General features: G+C 36.8%; 2 long non-coding RNA genes across 2 annotated transcripts in view; both read right to left on the reverse strand.

Annotated features, from left to right (window-relative positions):
* The window catches only part of LOC135199272 (uncharacterized), a 652,345-nt gene that overhangs the window by 604,041 nt on the left and 26,265 nt on the right, over window positions 1–22,039 (reverse strand). The gene's annotated exons all lie outside the window — the stretch shown is intronic.
* Window positions 14,535–22,039, reverse strand: part of LOC135199146 (uncharacterized) — a 33,291-nt gene continuing 25,786 nt past the window's right edge. The window contains exons 2-3 of the long non-coding RNA XR_010310929.1: window positions 17,915–17,972; window positions 14,535–14,630 (exon numbers count right to left, since the gene is read on the reverse strand). This is a non-coding gene — a long non-coding RNA (uncharacterized LOC135199146). The remainder of the gene's footprint in view (window positions 14,631–17,914; window positions 17,973–22,039) is intronic.

Genomic DNA, 22,039 nt, shown 5'->3' on the forward strand with positions numbered 1-22,039 from the left:
TCAGCTATTTTACTGAGCTCTTGTTCATTCGTGCGTGTACTGCGGTCTCAAATTGTCATGGGAAAACCACACCTACCGAATGAGATAAAAAAAAAAAAAAAAACACACAAGGTGACATCATTAGAGAATAGTATCCAGTAATAGATAAGCTCATTTAAATTTTCTTTGAAATAGAAGCAATGACAATTATTTAATGTTACCAAGCACTTTTTTTCTTGGCAAATACACCTATTTTCCCAAATTAAGTGTTAGTTGAACTGGTACAATGAATTTGGTGCCAAGGAAATTTTCCCGTTAGTGTGTGAAAACTTTTATGTGACCGCCAACTTTGTACAAAATCAGGGTTTTTAATTGATTACGTTAAAATTTAGCATAAATGTTGGCAACATTATTTAATTACACCCTTTTTTTCATTTTTTAACAATCCTTGGGAACCACAGTGGGGTACCGAAAATTTTGGGGAGGGCAAAAAAAAAAAAATTTTTAGTAGTACTTATCTGGAATTATGGTCCCATTATTTTTATTATGCTGTCAATTGACACTTGTAATTAAACCAGTTCCCAAAATATTGCCTTATCTCTGGGATACTGATGTTTGTGGTGTTTAGTGTCCATTTTTTTGGGATGTGACAGTGGCCATAATTTCAGATAAGAATTTCTTGTTTTTTTTCAGCCACCGCAACCCACCCCCCCCTCCACAAAAAAAAAAGTCCTTGGCTCCTCACTATGGTCCCCCAGGATTGTTAGATGGGAAAGAAGGGTGTAGTTATTGAATGCCACCAACATTAATGCTAATTGTTAATATAATACATAAAAATCCGTAGGAAAAATATATTTTTTTCTGCATACAAGAGGCAGAATTCTTCTTTGGATTTACCAACAACTGAACAGTAACCATAGTTGCCTTAACGTATCTTGCCCCAATGTTTCATATTACCACCGAATTCCCTTTCAAGGTTAGGTTAGTTTAGGTACTCATGAGCTTGCAGTTGATACTTTTTCATTTTCTACCATTTTGTTCACACGAAAATAGTGTTACGTATTTCATTGCCTTAAAACAATTTTAAGCTGTTTTCCCTTGACTGACTTTGTATTGAAAAATTTTATTTACAGCTTAGCAAAGGTCATTATACTCCATTCAAGCGAAAGTTAGTTTCAGTCATAAGGTTAGTAAAAAGGTAACTTAACAGTCGACAAGTAATTTGTTATCGTAAGTGATTTACTTTGGGGAAAATGTTTGGGCTTGTCCAAAGAAATTAAGTTTTTGCAAACTGAAAATTTATATTTACAACTGAGAGGAGAGAGAGAGAGAGAGAGAGAGAGAGAGAGAGAGAGAGAGAGGAAAAAATGTCCATGTTAAAATTATCAATATCCTTTTGTGGGCGATTTTATTTAATAGTTAATGAAAATATTAATTACAGTCTGTGACCCAGGAACCAGGGAGCTAATTTTTACACGGAATTTTATTGCGCTCTCAGTATGGGGGAACCAGAGCATATTTCTTCATATGTATGTGGGACTGTTCCCTTAATATTAAAAAGGATTAAAGTTATTCGGTAACGAATAACGAAAGTAGCAAGCCGCAGACAATAGCTGACTTTCATTTTTACTCCCCTGACAGTTTCAGTAAACAAAAAACCCTAAATAGGAACCCACCAAAGGATATGGCAGACCACTGAACCTTAAGAGTATTTAGAAACATAGGCCGAGCCAGGTTACCCTGGGTAATGCCCATAGCCTAAAAACTAATGCACAGACCTTAATCCGAGTAATATGAAAATATCTGTATATGAGACCCTATGAATATTCCAAATTTCAACATTCAAATCATCAGATAAACTTGAAAATCCATCTGCATAAATGAAGTATATTGAGTCTTTACCTTACAAGTAACTCCCAAAAACGTCGGCTGGTGTGATGACGTCATCTTTAACCTATATTTTTCTTTCAAGGGCTTCAAAGGTCAAATACATCTTATGATTTATTTGTTTGGAAAAGTCGTCGATAATAGTGAACAAACAAACGTTCGTTATTTAAGCCCTAAGTAAACAATGGCACGCAAGAGAAAACACACTCCAGTAGACAAACGAAGAAGTGGGGGTCAGAAGGTATTATGCATCTGGCTGCTATGACCTCTGTGATCGTCATTCAAGTTAAACTTCAAACTATTTGTTAACAAACTTGTTTTTCTTTAATTACAGGAATCTTAATTAAATGTCTTTTGTGTATGTTACGTTATATCATATATTAATTTGTTTTTTTTATTTATTTGTCGAATACATCCGTTAATTTAATATATAAGCGTTTGTACTTGAACCAAACGAAGACCGTGTTAGCTCCCAACAATATAGAATATTATTATTCATTATATTAATTAATAATAATATGGACCTGTAGTTAAGTGTTTATCAACTTCACGTCACTGTTAATCAATAATGATGGAAATAGCAATATACTCTAGTCTAGTACACGATCATCAACAAATACAGGATGCTGATACAATACAAATAATTGCAAAGTGAATTGAGAGAAGATTGAACTACGCTCAGAATTTCATAACATTAGAGTTCATTTGAGTTTGTTTTGTTTTGTTTTGTGTAAATTTGTTTACTTATTTTCCCAAGAATAAGTGGAAATTCTAGCTAGAACAGCTATTGTAAAAAATAAGTACATATATCTTAGCGAATAGATAACGTAACGTAAAATGAGAATATATAAGGAATTGACCACCAACTTGATTTAACAGAAGGTGAAGAGGTTGGTGACATGCCCGATGTACAACAATGTATAGTACCTCGTTTAGTGTGCTGTGTCTGTTTGTGTGTATGTGTGTGTGCCGGTGTACTGAATTCACAGCATAACTTCTTGTGTAATTCAAAAGCTTAGAAGCTTAAATATGTAAGAGCGGGTACCTACGAATGTATGTTATTGAACTGAGAAGGTCTAAAGTTTGTGTCTGATCAGCGTTAAAACATAGATAAAAGAAAAATGTGTTCCAAAATGGCATCATCACAACTCCCGTTGACAAAGGTAAGGATTTGGATAGATCCAGTCAAAACCATTTTCATATTTAACCATTAAATTTGAAAATCTGAAACGTAAAATACGCATAAGCAGTCAATTATTATCACTATTCAATATTCTGAGTAGGGGTTGGCATTTGGATTTTAGGCTTATGATATTTTGGAAGCTAAGCTGTAGGCCTAGGCCTATGTTTTTCTAAAATGCTTAGGGTGTATATGAATAATGTTTAGTGTGGACCTCTGGGCTCTTCTAACCAACCACTCGAGGTTTGTAATGATTGATTTATTTATTTACTCATTTATGTGTATGGCCACTACGCTCTTGTTGAAATCTTATCAAAGTTCCAATTCTCGTTTGAAAATATTCAAGGTGAATATTATAAAAATATTCGCATTTCTATTTGATCATCGACTATATTCACGCATTTATGGAAAGCATAGTATTAAGTCACTCTTTAACTGAGAACACTTGCTCTAAACGGTAAGTTCTAGACTATCTGCTCTAAACGGTAAGTTCTAGACTATCTGGAGGTACTATCGGTCTAGCACTGAAGTCAGTGTTCGGTGTTGAGTTTCAAGTGAAAATTCGACGACAATTACTTGCAATTGGTCGTGCAGATGGGGCTGTTCCTCGATTGTTGGTCCACACCAGATACAGCTGTTATTATTATTGTTTTGTTATTTTCATAGTAAACATCTGCTTGTAGGCCTAACGTTAAACTAATATATTATTATCCACTACGGCTAGCATTCTCTCTCTCTCTCTTTCTCTCTCTCTCTCTCTCTCTCTCTCTCTCTCTCTCTCTCTCTCTCTCTCTCTCTCTCAGTAAGCTTTTTTCGTCTTCTCCAAGTCTCTCTGAAAATAAGCTCTTTCTGTCTGTCTGTCTGTCTGTCTGTCTGTATGAAAAAGTGATATCAAATTTACAGTCAGCCATCAACTACACCTTTCCTCTTTATCAAATTTTTTTTTCTCTCTCTCACACACACACACGCACACACACACACACACATATTCGAGTAGGCTAGTGAATACAGGTGTGTTTAAAACAGTTTTTGTGTGTTTCAGAAACGGACCAATTTTATTACAGATTTATTCATCTGTAGACAGTGATAGAAGGCAGAAAAAAAGATGAATAGAATAATTTGTAAACTCTTCGAAGGATCTAAGATTTAAATTTTAATAAGAAATGTTAAATAATAATAATATTATTAGAATTAACATAATTTTAGGTAAAGCACACTGTGGTTCTCATTTCAATTCATTGCAATAAAGGAACCTCAATTATTAATACTGCTTCTGCTGCTATCACCTGCATAATTACATTTTCGAAAATGTAATTACATTGAGGGAGAGACATTTTTGGATTTTTCCAAAAGAGAGAGGGTTATTTTGTGGGACCTGAGATTTGAAAGCAGTAATTTATTTTTGGATGGTACCACAGGAGGGTGCCACCTATATCAAGGGTTGCATGGCCCACTGTAAGTGGTGGGGTAAGGGTTCTTAATTTAATGTTTTCATTTGCTGGTAATATGCTTTCTCTTTCTTTCTCTTACCTGCTGCTTTCAGTCTCTCCTTTTAACTTTGCTCCAGTTTCAAGAAGCTCGCTTTTATAGGAAGTCTCTTGGGGGAGGGGGAGGTACATGTGTTCATTGCCTTCATAATTTCATTAAGTGGCACTAACTACTCGCTTTGATCTTCTGGCGTCGCTGACAGTCTACAGATTTTATTATAAATTTCTTTTTTGTGGATATAGAAAATTCACAAGTGTGCTTATATAGGATTCAAACGAAATTTTATTAAGGAAAATAACAGAATTATAATAATTAACTATTTCCTTTGTAACAAGAGTGTAAATAAATAGGATTTTTGTGGTATCAATATTTATTGAAATAACCGCTGTTTAAAATATGTTATTTTGTATGGTTAAATAATTGCCAAATCCGATGAGATCCAGGGATATATTTTGGTGAAAGTGACAGTACATTCTCTCTCTCTCTCTCTCTCTCTCTCTCTCCTCTCTCTCATGAGATTATAATGACCACTGAAATATCAGGCCTTTTTTTTCTCATTACCATTGTTCACAAAAGCTATCAGGAAAGATCTGAGTTTTCTCAAAGGAATTTGATTCAAGTTTTTCAGTGATTTGTGAGAGGTTGAACCAGAGCGTTTTCTTTTTTGGTCTTTAGGAGTTTCTGATATGAAGTGGGGTGAGTGTGGTGTGATTGGGATGAACGTGGGGTGAGTGTGGGAAGAGTAGAATGAAAGTGGGACTAGTGGGGAGTGAGTGGGGGATGATAGTGGTGTGGGGGGGGGGGATGAGTAGGAGGTGACAGTTTGGTGTTATTGGTGGGGGAGAGTATGAGGAGAGGGGTGAGAGCATGGGACACAGTGGGGTGAGTGTGGGATTAGAGCGTGTGAGTAGGGTGGGAATGGGGTGCATGGAAGGGCTATGATCATGGCGAAGTGAATGTGGGAAGAGAATTGGGTGAGTTTGGTAGATAGAGATAAAGTCAGCCAATTATATAAAAACCAAAGAAACAGATTTATGTTATTTCTGTAATTATTCTCTCTCTCTCTCTCTCTCTCTCTCTCCCCAGCGTCCAACAGAGGTAGTAGGGGCCGTCCTGGGAGGAGGTAGAGCAGGGGAGGGGGGTGGGGGGGGGGGGGGGTTCGACCTCTTGCTCTGTGACCGCTTCAGAAGATAGACCGATGCTCTCTCTGAGTGAATGGAATTGAAACCTTACTGTTTTTAACTAAATTATGTCACATAGTTCTATTTTTTTTTTATGAATGATTAGTCTTATTTATCACTTATGAACTGGAACGCCACTATAATCTACACTAAGCTAGGAGAGAGAGAGAGAGAAATGGGAAGTTGGGAACTGGAGATGCGCGTCGTATCTTGATCAGATCAGAATAAAATAAGAAAGGGTAGACTGAGCCCAAATTATCATTATTATATTATTACAATCCTTGCTTGACCTGGACCCGAGATCCTGTTGTATAATAATGAAATAAAAGATCACCTTCAACATTTCTATAATTTTTAGAAATTCCAATTATGAATATTGGTCAATTACTCAGAAACATCGCTGAGCCAGAGAAGCGGATTGTAGGAAATAGAAAAAAAAACAAAAATATGTAAAATTATCTCGCCTAATTCTGCCATTCTCTTTAATAGTATTTGCCTAAAAGAGGGTCTTTTACCAAAATATTATCATTATTATTAGTATTATTATTATCATTATAGTCCATATGGAATGCAATCAGGCACCGCAGTAGTATTACCAACCCAATACTGCACAGAGAGAGAGAGAGAGAGAGAGAGAGAGAGAGAGAGAGAGAGAGAGAGAGAGAGAGAGACAAGATACGTTGCCATCAGGATCTATCAACTGGCATGAATAGGCCGACATGACAGTTAAACGTTTCTGTCCAACGGTTTTATTATTTTCTTAAAACGTTCTCTAAGTTTCTGCACAGACCTAGAGAAAATATTGTATGTAGAAAAAAGTCTAATATAACGAAAAATATAAACAAATGCTTCTTCGATTCATTACAATTAAAACTCGAAATCTATAAATAACTGAAGATGTCTATCATGAATCAAGGCTCCACAGACACCACGACGCTCCTAATCAAGTAGCCTGGTATTTCAACTGGTATCGGGCAGATTTAAATTGCAGTTCTCGATGTGATGTGGCCATTATGATGATTATGATGATGTTTACCACCATTTCTTCATCGTATCCTGCGTTTACTCACTGCATAATTACCATTTTGGATGGCACGATACTTTGGCCTATGTGCCAACAGTAGTGCTTAAAACTTTTTAATGTCTTGTATGAATATAAGTTTTGAATGTCTTGTGTGGATATGCAAGTGAATGACCGCGGATTTAAAATGACTAAAGTGACAGTTTCCTCTTGTTACATTAAATGAATGTTGCATTACGCAACAAATATTCATGTTGCACCGTAAGATGTTGTGCTACGCTCACTTAGGCCTATAAGCTTCTGGTACTGTTGTACTGGAGACTAAATGCAAAAAACTGGAAGAGACCTGGTTAGTGGGCTCGTTCACATAATTTGGTGATCGGAAAGAAAGTATCAGGAAACAAAGTAACGGTAAAAAAGTAACAACTTTTGCTAGGAAAATAAGACAACAGGAAAAAAGTAACAGTGTTTCTTGTATTTGGAAAAAAAGTAACATCTGTAACATTTACATACTCTTACTCATACCATTTGAATGGCCGTTCTGCTGTTCTTTTGTTTTGGATGCGTCAAAAAAAAGGCACCTAGAATCGTCGTCTTTCGGATCCAATTGTCTTTGAAAGTCTGATGATGACGAAGAATATAACCGACTCTTGTGTCATGGAGGTTGTTTCTAGACGGTGCTGCCAACGTCCAGCCACCCCCCCCCCCCCCTTGCTACTGATTTTCTATAACCTATTAAGTCCAAAGTGACATTTAAAAGTTTGATCCAAGGCCGTAAATGGACAGAAATATGCCGGATGCCAGTGAACTCTAGACCTATATAGAGTCTTCGGAGTCAGGATTCTGAGCATATTAAATTGAGCATCAATTTAATATGCTCAGAATCCTGGGGGAGACTGTCTTTGGCTGCCAAGCAAAGGAGAGACCTTAAGAGAATGTTTGACCGTCGAATGTGTCATTGACGTAGGTTGCTATGTGAATGTGAAATCCTGTAGTACACAGTTTCATTGCATTACATTAAGTTCTGGGTCAATACATGCAATGTTTAATCTTGACGTACTGCCTTTCAAAAATGCCTTATCAAAGCATTTTAAGAAGGAAAATGGCTCGCTGTAAGCAGTCTCTTAGAATCTATATTTTAAACGCCAGGCACTGGTAGCAGAATATTAACCAGTTGCATTGGGCATTAATGAACTGGCATTTGAAAGCATTACTATGTTTTTTTGTTTTTTTTTTGTCGTAAAGTCGCCATAAATATCATAATAAAATACTGATTTTCCCAAATACAACCACAAAATCAACAACACAGAAAGAATAATAATAATAATAATAATAAACATGACGGTAGACAGAAAGCAGCCTTAGCGACCGACGCAATATGGGCGAGAGTCGATTGAAGATCTCTGAGTATATTGGTCGGTCCAATAAGGGAAGAAGTCTGTAGCCATTAGTATAGTAATGCAGACCTATGCCCCCATTATACTTAAGAGGGTAATGGTGCCCCTTGTGACACCAGCCACACACTCAGCTCTATTACACTGTGTCTCCTTTCCGTCTACCTCCTTCTTGCTGTTGTCCTCTCTCTTATAACTGTCTCCTTGTTTCTCCTCCTTCAGTGTCTTCTAGGCCTATGGAGGTCTTTCTCTCCTCAACTTATGCCTTCTTTATTTCTTCATTTTAATTTGAGTTATGTAAGGTCCTACACGATCTGATGCTAGTTGTCTTTGTAATAATAAGAATTTGGAATGCGGCTGTTGATATTACAATTATAATGAAAGAGTAGTAGGTATGCTGTTATTTGATAGACAAGGCTTTTATTGGTAGATAGCTAAATTCCCATTAGTTACAAGAGAGCGCCACGAAAAACCGAGTTAATTCTTCTGTCTGTAACCCAAAGTAAGTAATAATATTATTACGGACAAAAGTTGAACAGAGGGTTTTCTCGCCTCCACATGATGAGAAATAAACCTACAGAATAGATTCAGTTATGATATATTTTCCTAACAGGAGAAATTAGAGAGAGGGAGCAGAAGTCAAGTCATAAACGTGTGCTTGAAAGGGTGGGAGTGAAGGTTGGAGGGAAAAATGTTTGGGGAGGGCGTGTGGAGGGAAGGCGGTGGCCACGGTGGAGGGGCGGGTTTCATCGTGCGTCTGAGGCACAGTTCCAGTGTTACCAGATCGTCCAGCCCTTGTGGCTGAAATGTGTTTACTTATATGTGTGGCCGACTGTACGTTCTCTGTTGAGGAATTGGGTTTACTTAATCATTAAGTCTGTATTTGGACTTGAATTCAAGTCTTGAAAGTTAAGAGAGAAGGTGTTTTGTTACACGCTGTGACCTCAATTGGTTAAAACAGTTGCTTTTTTTTCTGTTTTTGTTGGGCAATTCAATGTCTTGACCGAGCTACCGAAAGACCAGAGTTGCATCGAATCGACTTCATGGATGTACTGAAACGAATTGAATCGAAATGCCTTTAGCCCTTAAAGCGAAATGCCTGTGAGAAAATATCTACATTAATCACTCCTTAGGAAAAGGGGTTCGATACAAATGATTATGTGATGAATAAGTCTACAATTGCAGAGGTTTTCGACTATATCATTCCTTAAGTTATATATTTAGTACCTATGAGCCAATGAAAAACACCAATCTTAGTTTGTTACATTGTTATGAAGACCCGAGCTTTTATTCATAATCCTCTTAGCACTGGTTGTCAAAACTCCCCTGGTTACATCTATCTGTTGCTTGTTTGTTTGTTTGTATGGTGCTTTTACGTTGCATGGAACCAGTGTTTATTCAACAATGGGACCAACGGCTTTACGTGACTTCCGAACCACGTTGAGTGAACTTCTGTTACCAGAAATACACATACATCTTTCCGTTGTCGTGTCACAGACCAGGAAAAATATCTCAAAAACATTCAGTAATTCCACTGCAACTGAGAGTGATTATAGTTACAAATTTCTGATATACTGAGAACTATCTTGAATGTTTAATAATAATTCGTATTCTGTACAAATTGATTATAACAGATTGGTGGGTACCGAGTCATTTCCTTCACGCAAGCCCTTATGGAGACATTTCACAAACATCCAGTGTCTCTAGATGTTGCAGCCTTTATTTCATTGTTTAATGCAATTACATATAATAATACCTTTATTCCACAATATTACCGTGGGTATTCTTACAATGTGCACTGGATTAAAATATACATAAAATGTTTTAAAATTTAACCTCTGCTGATTAAAGTAACACACACATAAATTTATATCTAAATACCCATTAAAAGTACTTTACATAAAAATCATCATACATAAAATATTAGCGTGAAAAAACCATTATTACTAATAAAATCATCCTCCTAAACTGGTCAAATTACAGATGTAACATAACAGTACTACAATATTTTATGTATTTCCTGAGCTGTGAAATCGAAATCGTAAAAAAAAAAAAAAAAAAAAAAAAAAAAAAAAAAAAAAAAAAAAAAAAAAAAAAAAATGTAATTCCTGAGCTGTGAAATCGAAATCGTAAAAAAAAAAATAAAAATGAAAAACTTTTTAAGGTATTTAAAAATACTTCCCGTTCCCTTTGACCGTCGTTGGCAAATCATACCCTCGCAAAATTTGTTATTCGTGACACAATGAAATATGAATGAGTTCTTCCTGCTGAAAGAAATCCGAAAAGGAAATGCGCGCGCTCAGTCCTGTTTTTATTTTTATTTCTGAAATTAATAAAACAAATATGTTGCCATTATATTCATAACTCATGAGGAGTTAGCTCCATAAGAGATCAGTAACGTAAATATAACTAAATAGCTACAGGAATAAATATACTAATGACGTATTTTTTTTAATTTCTTAAATTAATAAAACAAATTTATCGCCATCATATTCATAACTCAAGAGGAGTTAGTTCCCCGAGATCAGTAACTTAAACACAAGAGATCAGTAATTTAATTGTTTGTTTGTTGGTATGGTGTTTTTATGTTGTATGGAACCAGTGGTTATTCAGCAACGGGACCAACGGCTTTACGCGACTTCCTTACCACATCGAGAGTGAACTTCTATCACCAGAAATACACATCTCTCACACCTCATTGGAATGCCCGAGATTCGAACTCGCGGCCACCGTGGTGGCAGGCCAAGGATGTCCTTATTTTAGGAGTGATGTGACGTTACGGATTATATTCACGCAGTATATCTCTTACATTATTTTGTCTAAGAACAAATTAGTTTGTGGGTCGCCGAGGGAGGTGCGCTTTATGTCTATGGTTTTTCAGTCATTCATGACGGTTAATTGTAGTAGCAAACAATTACAATAAACAAATAATTGTCTTGCCTTTGGCGACATGGAAAATAACATGAAAAACTCGAAATGCCTGGAACTTGCCACAACTCGTCTCATTCCTCATGTGACCATCAGTGCTTGTATATAAACAGGCTTAGTATCTTCAGACTTTCAAAGTTGAAGTTGCACCGAATCTCTTCTTCTTCTGTAGCTGTTGAAATACTACAGATGTGCATTCCTGTATATATTATCATTTTTGACAAATAAATAAAAAGGCAGAAAATTCTTAGATCTCATCGGTCATGCCCGTATGAGTTATTCTTGATCAAATACAGTAGACATTGCGTAATATATCGCGACCTCTTAACAGAATCAAGAATTCATAAACTGAAAATGTCAAATGTCTTTAAAAAGGTTTGTTGACTTTAGTACTATAATTGTAAGCTTGACTCTACCGTTCGCTCTACTTTCATTGGCTATTGTCTAGTTCATTATTCCATTATGATTATCATAACTTTTCTAATCAGGTATGGAGTTTTCATTTGGCTTTTATGTCCGCAAATTTACCTTTCAGTTCCAGTGACGAGTGCAAACAAAGCATTTGTTATTGGAAAATGATTGCAAGGATATAATTTAGGCCTATACATCGTTAGCGAGACTCCTGTCAACCTTTTTTACTGCAGTACTGAGCATGGAGATGTCATCTGATGCCATAACACTAAGAACGTTATAAATGTTTTTGCAATAATTTTCGCATAAACAACTCGTGGTCTGTTACCATGTCACATTCAAATAACATTAAACGTCGGTCCCTCAAGAGAGAGAGAGAGAGAGAGAGAGAGAGAGAGAGAGAGAGAGAGAGAGAGAGAGACTGTTACCATGTCACATTCAAAAAACATTAAACGTCGGTCCCTCAGAGAGAGAGAGAGAGAGAGAGAGAGAGAGAGAGAGAGAGAGAGAGAGAGAGAGAGACTTAATAAATAACGGACGTCGCTTGTGCAATTCAATAAGTTTCCACATTTACAAGAAACATTTCTCTTAAGGAGAAATGAATCTATCTCTGTCTCTCTGGTCTCAAGACGAAAGGCTTGGGTGTTTATCTATTGCTAGTTTAACTAAGATTCCGGAATCCCCCGCCCAGCACCCACAGGACATCAGGCTGGCCCAGGGAATGTGTCCAGCTCGGGATAGTAACTGCTTCATTCAAGTCGTTCAGTGGGTGTTAAGGCGCACACCCGTGTACGTTTGTGTGTGGGAGCGTACGTGACACGTTGTGCTTATTCGGTTGTGCGCGTAGTTTTAGACATTCCACTTTTATTACACATCTAGACTCAACACGTATAAACCACGCACGCCATTACGATTTTCGATAAGGAGAGAGAGAGAGAGAGAGTTTATCACGTAACCACACATATCTAACGAATGTATAATTACTTTTGCAATGCCATTGCACCAGCATTTACGTGGAAACTTTGGAATCCCCGAGAATCACTCATTCAACCTCTAGCAAGGCTATAGTGTGTTTATTGGGTGTATATACACACGATATTAGTCTATAAATTAAAAATACTATGCTACCAGCTTCGGATCTGGGATGCCAATATTAATAACTTTCATGATAGCAATAATTTTTTCAAAAATACTTGTGCTGGTCCATTGAATAACGTAGTTTTTTTTTTTTATGACTATTTGTCATATTTAGTATATTTTTTGCTGTCTTAGGCAAAGAACTTTGCATGTATCATTGAAAAGTGCATATTATATTTGAGGCTTCTTTAGAATTTGTGTTTACGATAAACAGAGAAGATATACGTAGCTCTATTCTGGTATAACAGGCTGTAAGAAAATTAAGTATAATATTATATATATATATAGATATATATATATATTATATATATTTGTTATATACATATATATTAGACTATTTAGCAACGGTCAGCGGCTGGTAAATTATGATAAATGCTGTTACATTTATAGCAAAATTAACACAAAAGAATTATCACCCAATTATAATTGTGATCGGCCAGAGACGTCGTCATTAATTTGAATATATCTTTCTCCATTTCGTACAGGAACAGGTTAAGTTCATCATTATGACTTTGCACTATAGCGTTATAGCATTTTTTTTTTTTCAATGTAATATGACTTTGCAGACACTGAAGTGTTATAGCCACTATTTCATTTTTATAGTTTCCATGGGAAAGAAAGTTAATTCTTGTAACCATATTTGTTTCTAACTTGTTTTATTTCTTGTGAGAACACGAGAAATTCGTTCATATTTACGACAGTTTCTCAGCCATGACAACCTCTGCCATGACATTAAGCACTGGAAAAAAATTTTTTAAAACCAAAACCTTGCCAGCTCCCCTTAGATGGCTGACTGCTCTTCAGCTTCTCACCTTTATCCATCCCCTCACTTCCAACAAGTGGCCTTAGAGAAGTTTCTAAAAGCTGAGTCTTAACTAGCCTAAAGAGAGAGAGAGAGAGAGAGAGAGAGAGAGAGAGAGAGAGAGAGTAGAGAGAGAGAGAGCCGATCCGATCCAAATTTAAAAAAATGGATGTGGAACCACCTTAGTAATGCCCACAGTGCACCGCCTAACTATGAGTTTTGAGCCCAGTCTTTGTGCAAGTTTAAGTTTTCTAGTCGTTGGATGTGGATTGATGGATGGACGTGTTTTGGGCAAAGGTGGGGAAGCAATCTGGGTGCCAAGGAAGCCCACCGAACGGAAAATGCTAATTAACGCATAATCCTTGCTAGGAAAAGATATAAAACAGTTATTCACGAAAGGTTTGCAACTTTCACAGCAGTAATATGCAAAGATTCGAGACCAGACATACAATGAAGTAGAAGCTGTCACATATATGAAAAATTGTCGCTTTAAAGAAAATAAAATTTACTCTTGTTCGTTCGAGAAAAAATAAGATTACTCTCCTTGAATATGTAGAAACGAAACAGTTGTAATTTTCAATTTTCTAATCCCTTCTTAGTTACCTTCAAAGCCATGATTGAAGTTGCAGACACTGGCTTACGTGCGTACGTTTTTTTATTAAAGGCGGCGACTTCAAAGAACAATGGTTATAATAATAAATTTCCTTCTCCAAAGGGTCGCCACTGATTTCGGTACTTCGGAGGAATGCTTTAGGCCTTTTATCATGTCTTGTAAATGCTGATCAGACAAATGCAGTGCCAGCCAGATTGCCCCCCCCCCAAAATGAATAAGGAGACAACTTTCTCGTTCAAATTGTTTAAGGACATTTACTTTTTATTCTAGTTTTTGAGAGGGTAAAAGAAACTAGATTTATATCTTTAGTGTTTGTTTTTGACAAGAGGGTAAAAGAAAAAGCCTTAAACAGCAGTCGATACCCGTTTAATTTGATGATGGAAAAACTGATATTTGACGTTGTAGAATGACTCCTTCAACAGATGAAAATACGAAATGAAACTCCTACGTGTCAGGTCTCCCTAGATCTTCAGGGGGGGGGAAAGGTGTTCAAGGGTTGAGACCACAGTTGTCGGGAAAACAGTCAGGATCTTCCTCATATCTTCAGGCGGGTATTCCTTCAAAGGGCTTGAGACCAATAGTCACTTTGGAATGCCTCCACTTACAGCACTTGGTTCCACCGCAATTGGAGAAAAAAAAATTCGTTAACGCGATATTAGGTAGTTTGCAACGGGAGGAATGATCACGGACAAAACAACTAAAATAATTAATTGATGAAAATAACAAACAAGGCTGATAAAAGGACTTCTAAAAAGGAAAATCAATAAATTAAGTTAATTTGACACCTTCCTCCTCCCTCAAAGACATATGTATTTTAAAAATAGATTTTTTCTACCACTCAATCATAACAGACGAAGAAATGAGAAGGGCGAGGTGAGAAGAGAAAAAAAAATACTTAACCGTTAAGACATCAATACTGTTGTGAGTTTTGTAACAAGTATCTCTCACATTAAGTATACCATTGAAATTTTTGTCCCTTGGCAAATTACCAAATGTTCTTCATCCCACAGGGCATTACGTTACATTCGTAAAGACCAAAGGGCATCACAAGCCGGATATCTCGCGAGCTCGATCAAGATAGGGGGAACCTGGCAATACCTTTTTTTAAATGATCGATTTATTTTAACTTATAGGCCGTATCCGATTAAGTCTCGATACGTGGCAAAGGAGTATTAGTATTAGCATTGACATTGCGGTACCGAGTAACTTCAAGGACTTCACCGAAGGTCTAATCAATTTCCCACTCGACAATATCACGCTTTACTGGATTTAATCAATAAGGACTTTGCCTGTATTTTGATATAGAATATCCAGCACTTTCGTTTGATCCTAGAGCTTCCCACGTCATAGTTGACATCACAATTTACGGGGTACCTTCCAAGGCCCTTTATAATAACCTAGGCCGGAAAATTGTCAGTCTGTACTCTCTACCTAAAGAAACTCACCTGGCTCAAACGAACCTGCCTTAATTTTCTATCATTATTTTCCTTCATCGAGGCCAGAGACGATTCTAAATTATCCTGGGAAAATTTCCAGGCAGCTGATAATCTCCCCAAGGTCCTTAACAAACTCACCCACATTCAATTTTTTATGATTCAATTCATGGAATATTTCAAGAGGACCACGTACTGAGTGTCCAAATATCAACTCAAATTTAAGGATTTGGTGGGACCTTTCCACTAGCACTAGGCCAGACACTCTGGGTGGTAAGGTACACTGGTATTGTGCTGATGCAATGACCACTTCAGCACATTTACTCTGAAATACATCTTGTGCGTGAATTCGTGCCACAATCTGTTTGAATTTTATGAGACAACCCATACCTGGAAACCACCTTCGCTGTAATTTTCCTCATACGAAAAGTTCTGGAAACCTGACTGTCCAATTTAGTTAAAATGACAAATTTCAAGACCGAAGGTTTATTTGCTTATGAACAAAGATGAGTAAATCCAGATTAAATTCTGGGAAATGGCCCAACCACAACACAATCTCTGCAAAAGCATCTCCAATCGCAGGATTTGTATGCAAAGGGGTCTTTGAGTAATTACCTCACTGTGCTAAACCTAAGGACATCATCATTCTGATATTTTGTAGGTACCACAATCACTAGGACGACTAACCCTACATCAAACCTCTATTCACAGAACCTTGGTTTTATTAAATCATCCGTACCCTCTTTTCTTAATTCTATTCAGCTTTCAGAGCTTCAATAAAACTTATAGTCACAATCAGGATTAATTATCAGATTTACAAAACTAATACTACTTCCACTACTACCACCACCACCTACAGACCCGGGTCTCTACCTCTAAACTACGGGTCTCTCTACCTCTAAACTACTTGGAGACCCACCAATACCTCTAAACTACTCAAGTTTAATTTATCCTCAATCTGTAAGCCGAGTAATAATTGCTATGGAGTTTAGTTTATCCTCATTCTGTAAGCTGAAGGGATGGGGAGCTTTTCCACTGCCAATTCTGTCACCTTGTGATACCCTGGGAAGAATGCACTTCCTTCCAGCAGAAACCACTGTATCAGGGAACCCACCCAGGACCACACAATTTCCAGAATGCTCACCGACATCCTGGCTTAATATATTTATCGTAGTCACGAAGAGAGATTAGTAGGCGATTTGATTTATTTCGCCTCCACTACCACCAATCCTTCCTGGGGAAGTCAAAACTTACCACATATAACTGTTCATCAAACGCTGGGTTCCTCATCCCAAAGGGCATTACGTTACATTCGTAAAGCCCAAGGGGGCGTAACAAAAGCGTAAATCTCACGAGCTCAATTAAGGGAACCTGCCAATAACCCCGTTTTAGCAGTTCCCTATCCGATCAAGACAGTCCTCGATACGTGGCAAAGGGAAAGTCATTCTTAATATTAATATTCAAAAAAAGGGAAAGTCATTCTTAATATTATATTCACCTTGACCTTGCAGAGTCACACATGCGAAACTGCCCGTCAGGTTTCTTGCCAGTTACAAAGGTGAACTCAAGGACCTTACCGAAGGTCTAATTAAATCATGCTCCAACATACTTTATCTCCTCTCGACAATATCTCGCTTTAATGGATTTAATCGATAAGGACTTTGCTTGTCTAGATATGGAATATCCGGCACTTTCCGTTTGGTCCCAAGAGCTTCCACTTCATATTTAACATCAGATCATTTCCGGTGTACCTTCCAAGGTTCGAGAAATTGTCAAGTCTGTACGTACTCACTACCTAACCTCATCTGGCTCAAACGAACGTGCCTTACTTTTCTTATCATAATTTCCCTTCATTGAGGCCCTAAACAATTCTAAATGATCCTGGGCAAATTTCCAGGCTGTCGATAATCTCCTCCTCAGGTCCTCAAAGAACTCGCCCACGTTCAATTCTTTATGATTAAACTCTTAATCAATTCTTTATGTCAACAATTCAAGGAAAATTTCTAGAGGACCATAGTTTAGTATCCAAAAATCAACTCGAACAGAGATACCCGTGGAACAATTTGGATGATTACGTATAGCAGAGAGAGCAAAGGGAAGCCCTTTATCCCAAATCCTCTCCTTGCTCATAGCAGTACTTTTTTAAGAATAGATTTTCAGGGTTTGGTGGAAACCTTTCCACTACGCCCTGATTATTTGTCGCCAAAGATAGTTAAAATATCAAAGAAAATACAGGAGGGAAGGCTTCGATTGGTTTGGACACCTGTTTACGAAGAGATCATCTAAATCATGTTGAAGACATACGATGGAAATACATTCCATGTTTGGAAGACATACGATGGAAATGGAAGTGCGGGGTAGAAGGAAGAAAGGAAGACGCAGAGATTGTGTGATGAACACAGCAGACATTGCGCAAACATGATTGGAAAATATTATTATAATTGGATCACTTAAACTTACACTGATTGAGTGCGTGCAGTCCTCCCTCCAGTAGTCTTGAGGGCGGAGCTCTACAACCCTAAAAAGGAAACATATTTTTAAAAATTACAAAGTGACCATCGTGGGCGCCCTGTTTGGCAAATGTTAAATTCCCTAACTTTTATAATTCATTCATTCTCTCTCTCACACACAACGATAACGTTAACTATCTACCATTAACGCGACCTCTGACGACTAAATTATACCTAACATCCACATTGCATCGCCACTGATCAACTGATCCGGTTTACTGGGCTTTTTTACAAATCAAAAACTGCTATCATTAATATAGGCCTAACCATAATTAGATAGTCCAAGGGGATAAAAAAGCTTTCTAAAGATGTATAAAGCTTATTTTGATATTTTATGGTAAAGTCGAAATTAAACACTAATCTGACCATAGTATGGTAAAGTCGGAATAAAAGAGAGAGAGAGAGAGAGAGAGAGAGAGAGAGAGAGAGAGAGAGAGAGAGAGAGAGAATGGTTTAGACCTAAAATTATATCAAGTACCTAAAATTCCAGTTGCAATCCAGTCTAGTACCTAAAATTCCGGTTGCAATCTAGTATAGTACCTAAAATTCCAGTTGGAATCCAATCTAGCAGCTAAATTCCCGGCTTGGAATAAAGGCTTTTTTAAAACACGAACTATAAGGACGCTGTCCTCACTGTAGACCAACATAGACTCATAGTACTGAAGAAATTAAGTTTATTATTATTTGTCAAGCTTTTATTTACATAGATGGAAATATATAAGGCGCTTGTTACCATAAACACTTTGGCAAGACTGGTATAAAGTAAAAGAATGATAAAAATTATTAATTTATTCAATAAATAGAATAACTTATAATATTAATAGATGACACCTAGGTTGGAATGTGGGTACACTCTTGAAATTATCTAGATGGCTGAAGATGGTACGTAGTGGTTTAGAAAGTGGGTACATTCTTGAAATTGTCTAGATGGCTGAAGATGGTAGATCCATGATGACAGATCTTGCACCAGGTAGTTAAAATGGTACATCCAACAGGTCTTACAAGTTAAGACAAGATGTCAAACAGACAAGACACCATTAGGCAAGATAATGTCAAGCAAATCATGGCAAGGCAAGTAGTGTCATGTGAAAGGTTGCGAGGTTCGTAAGGTAGTAGCTATCATTTGGAAAGTAAATCAAAAGTAAACAATAAGTAATACCAAGGACACTAAAATAACGAACGGAACAACCAACGCCATCTATTGGATGAACATACAACCAACACTCAGTTTGTAGTTTTAAGAAAGGAAATACCTGACATTATAATATTACACTATTATTATTATTATATTACACTATTTATCTCGTAGGAAAATAGCCACCTTAACAACACACACAAACAAAAACAAAAAAATTTCATTCGTCCACAATTAGAACCTATAAGTTTAACCTTACACCTCTTCCCTTGCTATAGCTAATAATAATATTAACAATAATTGAAAAAGAAACCCAAAAAATCACTTGTAACTTGTTTACTTCCAAGTATTTACAGAAGTAAACAAGTTACAAAGTGATTTTGTGGGTTTCTTTTTCAATCTTCAGAAGAAAACTGAAAGAAGTTTTTGTTTGGTTTAACAATAATTATAATAATGACGATAATCTTTGGATAATATTAACAATAATTATAATAGTGATGATAATCTTTGGAAGTTTCTATATAAATGGGTTTCTTCATCTTCTGAATAACAATAACAACTAAACCATGAAATAACAAAGACGATTACAGATAAAATCAGGTCAACAGCAATGGGCATGTGCACATGCATGTACGTTTTGTGTCAGGGTTTTCTTGAAGTGCATATTTGTTAATTATATAATTATACGTTAACTTGTGTAGGAAATGGGCTACTGTTTACGGTGAACAGTTATTATGACACCGTTGCTCCCCGTGTAAAAAGAAATACCAAGTATGGCAACAGAAAACAAAACTGCTTCGTCTGTCTGTCTCCTTTTGAGATGTAGGTTATAAATGCACGATTTAGATGTTCATCAAAGTGATAAGAATGGTTTAAATATGAGAAAAATTCATTCGAATCTGAATTCTGTCGCTATATTAGTTCTAGGTAACTTTCAAACTTCCTTGGCTGAACACGTGTTCAGGGGTGTCTCAAGCCTGAGGGGGAACGGGGGCGGGGTTGTGTTGTAGAACGGAAACGATTGTGGTTGGTGACTGGCCGACGAAGGCATCACAGAAGATTGCTGCTCAGAGACAGAGAGCACTCGGTCCATTTCATCTCTCTCTCTCTCACACACACAATAAAACTAATTCAAGTTCTCAACTTCAAGATTCAAGAGAGAGAGAGAACGCATAAGTACAGGAAATAACTATAAGGAATGCTGACCCGTTTTGCTAATTCTGAACACAAATCAGCCATTAGGCATTCAAGAAAACACACAGACAAAAAATCCACACTTCCCGAGTCATGGGGTTACCCTAAAAGAATGGCGTTTTCCCAATATCACGCTAATCTATTTAATTAACATGGGTTCATTGCCATCCCTTCGCACACCTCAGAGAGAGAGAGGAGAGAGAGAGAGAGAGAGAGAGAGAGAGAGAGAGAGAGAGATGAGGAGAGAAGGTTAGAAGAGAGAGAGTCGTGTAATTCATTAAATACATATATTTTCAAATAGTATATACACATATACAAATGATTTTAAATGTGAGAGAAATGAACACAGCAGACATTGCAGAAAAATTATTAGAAAAAAAATTGATTATACTTGGAACTTACATTTAATGCGTGCGTGAAGTTTTCCTCCTTCCGTAAGTAGGAAACTGTCAACACAAGCGCAATACTTTTGATAATAGAGTGATGTTCGATTATTACCGAGTGATGTTAGTCATGTAATAGCGAAACTTCATAACAAGTAACACGAAAAACCTATACGTATAAGAAAATATACAAGAGCTTGAATACCATAAACTACGCCGTTTCTTACCTTTGAATGAAAGGGGATTTATTATTATAGGCCTACTCGCATTAGGCAGACTTGATATCAAGGCCCTTGGTCTTCCAACGGTTTTTTTTATATTCAACTGTGATAAGAAAAAATGCAATTAAAAAATGAGGGAGGCCAAATATAGGCATTATTATATGATATAGACTGTATAAAAAAAAATCCTTCATATTAAATGACCTTCTACGAGAGAGAGAGAGAGAGAGAGAGAGAGAGAGAGAGAGAGAGAGAGAGAGAGAGTTTGGTATGCAACACCAAATTAAATATAGTAACCTCTCCCACAGTTGCTCCAAACCCAAACTCTGCTCACGGGCGTATGATCAAGTAAGAAAAGCCTTAAACCTCCCACCTAACCGTGGTGGTCCTAAACTTGCATAAAATAAAGTAGTGGTCCTAATCTTGCATAAGATAAAGTAAGGAATGCCTTAACCCTCTTAAATAAATAATCATGATGGTACTCGCCTTAAAAACTAATTCAAAAAGATATTCAGAGGGGCAATGAATACCAAATATCCCTACCTCTATACATGTATAAACATCTCCCAACAGCTATACAGGGGAGCTCTCAAATTGTCCAGGTGGATAATAGGACTAACTAAACAGTAAAGTGCATTGACTAAACACTAACATTCACAATGCACTTTCACTCAATAAAAATCCACAGTTACTACACAAATCACACTCACTAGACACAATTACTATACACTAGGCACACTATACACTCATAAAACACTAAGCACTTCACTATACCTCAAACACCCAGTAACCATTTACTAAACACTCACTTATTCCTAAACTTCATTAAACACCAATCAATTACTAAGCATTCACTTAGCACTAGATATCCACTAAGTAATCACTCACACTACCCTAAAAACAAAACTCATTGAATGCTAAATACTTACTAAATGCCAAATATTCATTAAAACCCTAAACACTCAATTAACAGTGAATAAACATCCATTCATTACTCACTATACAAAAAATACACACACTAAACATTCGCTAACCACACACGATTTAGCATAAGACATTTACCAATCATTCAATGAATACTCACTAATCATTCACTAAAGCCTAACCACTTACTGAATGCTTATGCACTAAACATACGTTAA

The sequence above is a fragment of the Macrobrachium nipponense genome, chromosome 25 (genome assembly GCF_015104395.2).
Source record: "Macrobrachium nipponense isolate FS-2020 chromosome 25, ASM1510439v2, whole genome shotgun sequence".
Classification (NCBI taxonomy): domain Eukaryota; kingdom Metazoa; phylum Arthropoda; class Malacostraca; order Decapoda; family Palaemonidae; genus Macrobrachium; species Macrobrachium nipponense.